Source organism: Lactuca virosa, chromosome 1 (assembly GCF_052849685.1).
Source record: "Lactuca virosa cultivar CGN04683 chromosome 1, Lactuca_virosa_CGN04683_v6, whole genome shotgun sequence".
In the NCBI taxonomy this organism is placed as follows: Eukaryota; Viridiplantae; Streptophyta; class Magnoliopsida; order Asterales; family Asteraceae; genus Lactuca; species Lactuca virosa.
Genome location: NC_136426.1, coordinates 97,425,850 through 97,435,945, shown reverse-complemented (window position 1 = coordinate 97,435,945; position 10,096 = coordinate 97,425,850).

Here is a 10,096-nt window from a genome sequence, read left to right as displayed (position 1 = left end):
ACGAAGTTGAAGACTTCGCAGTTTATAGCGATGTGTTTGGTGTTGGCTTGGGTTGTGTTCTTTTATCTTTCCAAATTATTTTCAAACTCTTTTATAAAATGATTTTACTTTTGAAACAATTTCGTACCAAGTCCTTAGTTTGAGTTCAGACACACCCGAAAATGTGCCCGAATCCCTCAAACCAAGGCTCTGATACCAACTTGTAACATCCCAATTTTCAAGACCAAAAATTTCATTTTTATTAAGTTATAACATAAACCAACAGTATAAAAGCATTCATAATAATATCTCATGTCAAAACCAAAGTGTCAATAATCAAAACATAGTATCATAAAACCATATCAGAGTGTAATCCCAAAGATCTCATGTGCGGAAAACATAGTGTGATGCGCTGCGATCGAGTCGGCTCCTTTCCTTTGAAAATGAAGTACCTGAAACCAAAACTAAAAATCGTAAGCACGAAGCTTAGTGAGTTCCCCCATCATACCACATACCATACATAACACATACTGCCAGGCATATCTGGGTGCCTGACCTATCCCTTCAGTCCTCTCGACCGATATCCTTGCCTAGCATATTTGGGTGCCGGCCTACCCCTTCGGTCCTCTCGACCGGTCACCTTGCCTAGCATATCTGGGTGCTGGCCTACCCCTTCGGTCCTCTCGACCGGTCTTTGGGGACTATTTCACCCCCTACTACTTCCACATAATATCATGTCACATATATCATAATCTGTCTAGCATAGCAGGGTACTAAACTACCCCTTCGGCCCTATCGATCGATAACCAGGGACTATTCCCCCTACTACCACTATCACATAACATCATATCATGCTAACACATAAAACATATCAGGTAACAGCAAACCTAGATGAATATCACAAAGACAATCATCTATCATACTACTCCTACTGGTGGGCCGGCATTGTGGCCGTAGACCCACCGCTACTGGAAGGTAACTCACATTGCACTGCTGAAGTCCCGTAGACTCAACCCCACACTGCTGAAGTCCCACAGACTCAACCCTAGCTGCTGGATGACAGATTCCCGAACTGTCAACACCAAAATAACACCCAATTAATAATTGGGTTCCACTACATAACCATAAGTACATACTTTGGATAATTACTACTTTAACCCAAGCTCAGCTTTATTCAAGCCCAAGGCCCAATTCATAGGCCCAAAGGTCATCTATGAGTCAAAGCCAACATATGGCACAATTTTCCAAATTGGACCCAAACCTTCACATGGTCTCACTCTAAGGCCATTTATTATAGTCCAATATTTGACATTCTAATGGCCCAATATCATATGATCATTAAGGCCCAAACTATGGCCCATCTATGGCCCAATTTTCCAAATTGGGCCCAAACCCCTTACATGGGCCTTACCCTTGGCCCATTAAATTATTTTAGCCCATTTGCTTGTTCTTGGATGGCCCATTATTATCCCAATCACCAAGGCCCAATAGAAAGGCCCAACTTAAGGCCCAAGTGAAATTAGTGTTTCACATAAAATGATGATTAGGGTTAAGTTTTCCTACTTAACATATTAAGGACTTAATCCATTAAGTCCATTGTTGACTTAGGTTGATTGCAAATGATTATTAATTAATATTCTAAGTTAATTAATTAATCCCGATGCGATCCCGATAAACCCCAAATTAGGGTTTCACGGCATTAGGGTTTCCAACCCATATTAGCCCAATAGGCCCAATAGTTAGGTCCTTTGACCAATTAGGGTTCATTAGGCCCATTATGATTCCACTAGGCCCATTAGGATTTCACTAAGACCATTAGTCACATGCTTGGGCTTTTAAGTCCATGAAGCTTCATTGGGCCCATTAGGGTTTTCGTCCCTTGTCCAAACATCCCAAACTAGTCACTATCCAACAAGGCACACCGCCACCCGACACGGCGGCCGGTGGCGGCAGCCACCACCCTACGGTGGTGGTTTTAGTTTTCTTTTCATTAATACACTTTCTAATTACATTTTACAAGGCTTATATCCCAAAATAAACACACACACACATAGAGTCATGCTAACGCCGGAACACGCATACATACGACGACAGGGCTAAGATACAGACACCCACCACGCCGGACTTCGGTCTTGGAGGAGGAAAATGACGACAGAGGGTGACGGACTGAGCTGTGGAACGCACAACGGCGGCAGCAAGCAGCGGCTGGGCGGTCATCGTCGTTTCGCACACGAAGGAAAAGGGGAGGAGTCACAGGAGGTACTTCTTTTTAGTGAAACGAATGCAACAACAGTGTGACATCTCCATTTTCACGGCGAGAAAATACCGATTTTTTGTTTATGCTTTATAAAAATCAGAGTACTTCTTTTAATAAAAATGTTGCGGAATTTGTTCCCAGAAAAACATGATAAATACGTTATCAAAGCATTTCCGAAGAAATGTATATTTATTCCTTTTAAAACCTTGGGATGTCATTGTCAATACAGAAACATAAGCATAAATAGAACTTACATTCATTTACATTAGTGATCTACATCTCTTTTAAATCTCTCAGTGTAACTGACTTCGTATCGACACCTGTGATACAAATAAGCTTGAGTGGGTCAGGTTGGGAAACCTGGTGAGTACATAGGGTTTTCAACCCACAATAATATAATTATTATGTTTAAACATCAAACAATCAACCCCATTACCCATCCCCATTATCTTCTTAAGGGTTTACCCTAAGAATCAGCTATTCCTCGTTCATTCATTCCTAAGGATCATCCTAAGGAAACGGCACGAAGTCCATCGTTGCCAATGACACAGTTGTCAAGCACAACTGCTAATATTATCACTTAGGCGCATCTGCCAAAATTGTGACATTCCCTATGAGGCGCTTCTGTCGGTATTGTCCTTTAGACGCTAATGTCATGGTTATAATTTTCTCTATTAGGGACAGCTACCGAAACTATCCTTAGAGCGCAACTGCTAGGATGTGTACCGTAGATCAAAAACATCTACAAGTTGTGGCGCAGCTGCCAGTGCTCATCTATAGGGTACTAGGTCCATTGCTGCCAATGTTCACCTATAGGGCATTAGGTCTATACCACTAATATTCCTCTATTTCAGCTTTCACCCCTCGTCATTCATCTACCCATGTTTTACCCAACATATTTTGTAGATATAAAAATACATATACAGTTTAAATTATTTAAAACATGTATAAAAATATTTCATCCAGCATAGACAACAAGTATTCAGACAATATGCACACATAGCACGTAATTTATATTAAATACTTCATATCTATGTGAAAGATGAAAGGGACTATGCACTCACCTGATAAGGTGGTGACTCTGCACTCGGACAGCACTTCGTTGTGTTAAAACAATTTTCCTCGGACAAAACCTAGTATCATTACCACTAGAGTTTAGTCTAATGCTCGACGAGACTAATTAATAGTCTTGCTATTTATTACTATTATATAAGCACGAAACAATATTTCTCAACCACTATGTACAGTCATGGGCCAGACATGAAACACCGGAGGGCAGGATCATTTCAACCCAAGCGGCCCTCCAAACCAGATTCCCCGTACCACGAGTGGTTAAAAAGATATAATAACGACACTTATATAACCCATAATAATAGCCCAAATAATTATTCTAAGGTCCTAATAACATTACTATAATTAAATAAAAGCTATATTAAAAATAGCATAGGCGTAGCTCACTTACAGCGGGTTTTATAGAAAACCGGGCTTCGCTTGGAGCAGCGTTTCTGAACCGAAAGACCCTTTTTCTCGGGACTCCGGGAGCCTCGGGGCTTCCTTCGGGTGCTAGGGGGTTTACCTAGGCTTGGGGGGGGGTTAGGGGTGGTAGAGAGAGAAACTAGTGAGAGAAAGAGTGGAGAAAGGTGCAAGAAATTCGGCAGCCCTCGCTGCCCTTTCATAGGCTGAGCTGCGGACTTATGCTGGGCGTACCGAGGCCCTTACGCTGGGCGTAACTCGGATAAGGTTGCCAGGTGTCGCGGCTTCAGTGGGGCGACGTGGAGCTTGCTGGGCCGAGGAATGTGAGGCATACCTGGGCGTACCGAGCTCAGATGCGGGGCGTAATGCGAGGCGTCGTGTCGCAATCCGTAGCAGGTCCTCCTATCAGCGATGGACGGTCCAGATTGAGCCACGTCATCATTTTCGCAACAGGTCTCGCAAATTTATTTTCCGACTTCTAAAAATCATACATCTCGCACACAAGCTCCGTTTTTGACGTTCTTTATATCCACGCGTTGGCGGGAACGTACTCTACAAATTTCGTTTAGACTCCGTCGGCTAATTTTGACTTTATTTTAAAAGTTATATTATTAACAGGCCGGGACAGGATTGGTCCGTTAAAATCTCATAACTCCTTCATCTGACGTCCGTTTTCGTCTGTCTTTTTATCGTTACGCTACTATTAACGAGATCTTCGAGTCTCGTTTAGGTTGTGTCGGCTAAAAACCGCTCGATCTAATACTCGAACTCCGGGTTGTACACTGCTAAGCCGAAACTTCGAAAAATCATAACTTCCTCATACGAATTCAGATTTGGGCGTTCTTTTCATGGACGCTCTCGGTTTAACGTATTCTACGACTTTCGTTTAGATCACTAAGTCTAAAAATCGTTCTATCGTAAATTCACTATTTACGCTTACCGGTGTCGTGCCCGTTTTGCCGCGAAACTTCGACGAGCCATAACTTCTTCGTTATAACTCGGATTTCAGCGTTCTTTATATGCACAGAACCCTTGTAACATATGCTACAACTTGGTTAAGATTAATCCTTCTAAATAATCCTCCATCAAAAACTCATTTTTGATGTTCTTTGTCTCTAAATTGACTAGCCCGGATCTACGGGTGCTACAATTATCTCCCCCTTAGGATGATTACGTCCCGGAATCATCAACGAAACAGGATTGTATAATAACTCCATACGTTATCTCTTTATCCTAGGTAATAATCGTAATTTTTATGTTTCTTCGAATGCATATCTAACTCTTTGACTTCTTGACTACAGGCGGCGCTCGATCTCGCACCTACTCCCTATCTCACGTTAGACCCCAAATTATGACCTTCAAGTCACAATCTCGATCCTTACTGGAGACTCCTTCTTCTTAATGCACTTAAGATAAGTCATTTGATTTCCACAATAGACCGATGGGTCACGTTCTAATGACCTTTCATCGTATGTTGTAATGCTTAAACTCATGTCTTTTAGAGTCAAATTTCAGAACAGACTATACTTTCCTTCATGTTCTAATGTGATACAATCACATTTCAACATGTAGCATTTCTAGCTACAAGCTTCTTTAACAACTATCGCGATACTTCTACTGATCGCTTTGATTATCTTTCACTTCAATCTTACGGCTTAAGTCAGATGTTACATCGAACTTGGTTCTCTAGACCACGTAACATACTCATCGTAGTCGAACTCAATTTGATATGACCACCAGGGTTGGAATAACAATCATCTTCTTAGTCATTACCGAAACAATGGTAACGACATACTTGAATAAAACGAAATCAATTATTGGCTTCTTGGTAACCTTGTAACTTTCCCTGATCCAAGTGCGGGTCCTATGCTTTCGGTAGTATAGGCCTCTACTACCATTCACACCTACTCATACTCGTCCCAAGTATTGTCTCGCAGTTTTTCCAAGTCACCATAAAATAAAATCACACCACAGCTTAACACATCAGATGGCAAAACGAAGGTTTTATATTATTCCTTGAAACGATTACATAGGTGTTCAAGTTCACCCTACATTATGACTCTAATAGGCTACATCATACGATACTATCCCTTTGGCTACTTCGTAACTCGATCTTTGGATATCAAGCCTTCACTCCTGAATCCTTGCATTTTCATCTGCTTCGTCAAGGATCATTTGAAATGCTCTTGCCTTTGGCTTCGGCGGCACATTTGGCTTTGTAGCCCCTTCTCTCTTTGAGAAGTCTTGCTTGAAGTGCCCTTCCTCGTTACATCCGTAACAAACCCTTGTTTTGAATGTACACTCGTTGGCATAATGCCTATGCTTCCCACACTTGAAACAAGTTACCTCCTCACCGCATTTTCTAGAGTGTTTCTTTTTGCACTTCTCGCACCATCTTTCTTCACTTCCTCCTCCTCTGAACTTCCCTGTACTGGACTTGCTCTTCTCATCGGGCCTTGCCGATCCTTCGAATTTCCTCTTTTCACCAACCTCAATCTTGCTGGAGGCTCTTCCCTTTATCATCTCCTCAACAGACTTGGCAGCCCAGATAGCTGCCTCCAAAGTAGGTGCCTGACGTACTGGCACTGCATACTCCCATGGAAGTCCCTTGGCGTACTTGTCAATTTTTGTCAGCTCATCCGGGACAAGACGCAAAGCAAACTCCATCTTTTCTGTGAAGTTGTTGGTGTATTCATCTATCGACATGTTTCCCTTCTTCAAGGTCAGGAATTGGTTCTCTAGCTCAAGCAAGTTTTGGGCTGAGCAGTACCTGCGTTTGAATTGCACCAGAAACTCTGCCCATGTCAATTGCAGGGGCTCATTGGGGCTTAGAGTCTTCCCCAGGGTGTTCCACCAACGAACAACACCTCCTCGGAACTGGTGCACTGCGAAGGTGGTCTGTAGTTTACCTCTGCAACCACACGTCATGAAAGCCAACTCCATCTCCGAGATCCAATCCATAACTCTGATCGGATTTTCCTTCCCAGTGAAGGTTGATGGCTTGCAAGTCAGAAAATCTTTGTACTTGCATCCGTTCCTTTCGACTCCGTCCTCCTGATTATTTTGTCGAACTATTGGTGGGTTGGCTTGACCAACGGTCCCACTGTAGTTCCCTCCCTCAGACTGCCCGTCATTCAGCTCGGGTTGTTCGATCGGTATGGTAGCTTCCTCTCGATTCTATTGGAGTAGTCGTCTGGTTTTCTCCATTTGGCGATCCAACATCATTTGGATCATTGCTTGCACTCTGTCCATTGTGATTGGCTCGGGAGCGGCTACCACGACTGGTATTTGCTCTATCACAGGGGGTCGATTTTTGTTCCTATTTGCATTCCTGGCTCCACTGCGGGTTCTTTCCATCTTGATCTATTCACCGAATAAGGTGAATTTAGATCTTTATTTAGGATTGACAATTAAATCATCCTTATCACTCCGAAACGTTTACATGTTAGTTCTAATATCGTATCTAAACGCTTAGAATCCTAAACATATAAGGTTTCCAGATCCGGTCGGCAACAGACCATAGATCCGAACAGATAACAGCATAGTAGGCACAAAGCATTTAGCACATAAAAGCATATTAGGAATTTTCCCTAAATAAGCTAGTGATTGTGTCTATTCAGGTGTATTACTTAAACTCATTAGACACACTCCTCATAATCATTGCTTAGCATTCTAAGTTTAAGTCTAGAAATAAATCCTTATTCCTAGTTCGCTTAAACTAATGCTCTGATACCAACTGTGACATCCCCATTTTCACGGCCAGAAAAGACCGATTTTTTGTTTATGCTTTATAAAAATCAGAGTACTTCTTTTAATAAAAATTTTGCGAAATTTGTTCCCAGAAAAACATGATAAATACGTTATCAAAGCATTTCCGAAGAAATGTATATTTATTCCTTTTAAAACCTTGGGATGTCATTGTCAATACAAAAACATAATCATAAACAGAACTTACATTCATTTACATTAGCGATCTACATCTCTTTTAAATCTCTCAGTGTAAGTGGCTTCGTATCGAAACATGGGATACAAATAAGCTTGAGTGGGTCAGGTTGGGAAACCTGGTGAGTACATAGGGTTTTCAACCCACAATAATATAATTATTATGTTTAAACATCAAACAATCAACCCCATTACCCATCCCCATTATCTTCTTAAGGGTTTACCCTAAGAATCAGCTATTCCTCGTTCATTCATTCCTAAGGATCATCCTAAGGAAACGGCACGAAGTCCATCGTTGCCAATGACACAGTTGTCAAGCACAACTGCTAATATTATCACTTAGGCGCATCTGCCAAAATTGTGACATTCCCTATGAGGCGCTTCTGTCGGTATTGTCCTTTAGACGCTAATGTCATGGTTATAATTTTCTCTATTAGGGACAGCTACCGAAACTATCCTTAGAGCGCAACTGCTAGGATGTGTACCGTAGATCAAAAACATCTACAAGTTGTGGCGCAGCTGCCAGTGCTCATCTATAGGGTACTAGGTCCATTGCTGCCAATGTTCACCTATAGGGCATTAGGTCTATACCACTAATATTCCTCTATTTCAGCTTTCACCCCTCGTCATTCATCTACCCATGTTTTACCCAACATATTTTGTAGATATAAAAATACATATACAGTTTAAATTATTTAAAACATGTATAAAAATCTTTCATCCAGCATAGACAGCAAGTATTCAGACAATATGTACACATAGCACGTAATTTATATTAAATACTTCATATTGATGTGAAAGATGAAAGGGACTATGCACTCACCTGATAAGGTGGTGACTCTGCACTCGGACAGCACTTCGTTGTCTTAAAACAATTTTCCTCGGACAAAACCTAGTATCATTACCACTAGAGTTTAGTCTAATGCTCGACGAGACTAATTAATAGTCTTGCTATTTATTACTATTATATAAGCACGAAACAATATTTCTCAACCAATATGTACAGACAGGGTCCAGACATGAAACACCGGAGGGCAGGATCATTTCGGCATGAAAGCACTTCTGAATCCAGCAACCCAAGCGGCCCTCCAAACCAAATTCCCCGTACCGCGAGTGGTTAAAAAGATATTATAACGGCACTTATATAACCCATAATAATAGACCAAATAATTATTCGAAGGTCCTAATAACATTACTATAATTAAATAAAAGCTATATTAAAAATAGCATAGGCGTAGCTCACTTACGACGGGTTTTATAGAAAACCGGGCTTCGCTTGGAGCAGCGTTTCTGAACCGAAAGACCCTTTTTCTCGGGACTCCGGGAGCCTCGGGGCTTCCTTCGGGTGCTAGCGGGTTTACCTAGGCTTAGGGGGGGGGGGGAGTTAGGGGTGGTAGAGAGAGAAACTAGTGAGAGAAAGAGTGGAGAAAGGTGCAAGAAATTCGGCAGCCCTCGCTGCCCTTTTATAGGCTGAGCTACGGACTTACGCTGGGCGTACTGTAACACCGTAAATTTTCACACAAATTTTTCATTTTTAAATTTACATAAATGACCTCAACACACTTCACAAAATCTCAAGATATCAATTATCAAAACACGTGTTCATAATTATTTGAATAAAATCCAGGATCCTCGAAACACAACTCCATCTCGTGTGTACAATCAAGCCGACGCCTTCCCGCGATCCAGAGAAGTACCTGAAACACATAGCACATAACACGGTAAGCATGAAGCTTAGTGATTTCCCCAAAATACCACTCATATCTCATCAGCCTCTCCTGGCTATACTCAGATAAGACCCTCTGGTCAAATGTGTCTTAGTGGGACCCTCTGGTGCCACAACTCGGATGGACCCTCCGGTCCCTCAACTCGGTGACTCAATTAATCACAGTATACATATCACAACAACAATAAGCAGGATATCTCAACACACAACATATGCACATAGAAAATGCATACTATCACACAACTCAAGTAAGCACATAAGATCAATATTTACACAGATTACTATAACAGCATAAGTCATAAAGACAGTATGCACGATAATACATATCACATTATAAACAAACAAGACCCTCCGGTCCATAATGTACAAAGACCCTCCGGTCTATAACGTACAGTGACCCTCCGGTCAATAATATACTAAGACCCTCCGGTCAATAGTGTAAATACGACCCTCCGGTCATCAACAAGAACAAGACCCTTCGGTCACACACAAATTACAACACAGGTAAGTATAGTGAGAAGACTCACCTCGAATGGCGAACAGATCCTATAAATGCTGCTGCTACACTTCGGCTTCTATCACTAAGCCAAACCCACAAATAACCCCATTAGGATCTAAGACCAACCTTCATATTATTAGGTCTAAATATGGTCCACCAATCCGGACCATAAATAATCCAAGCCCAATGAGCCCACCAAGGCCCAATACCCAATAGGTCC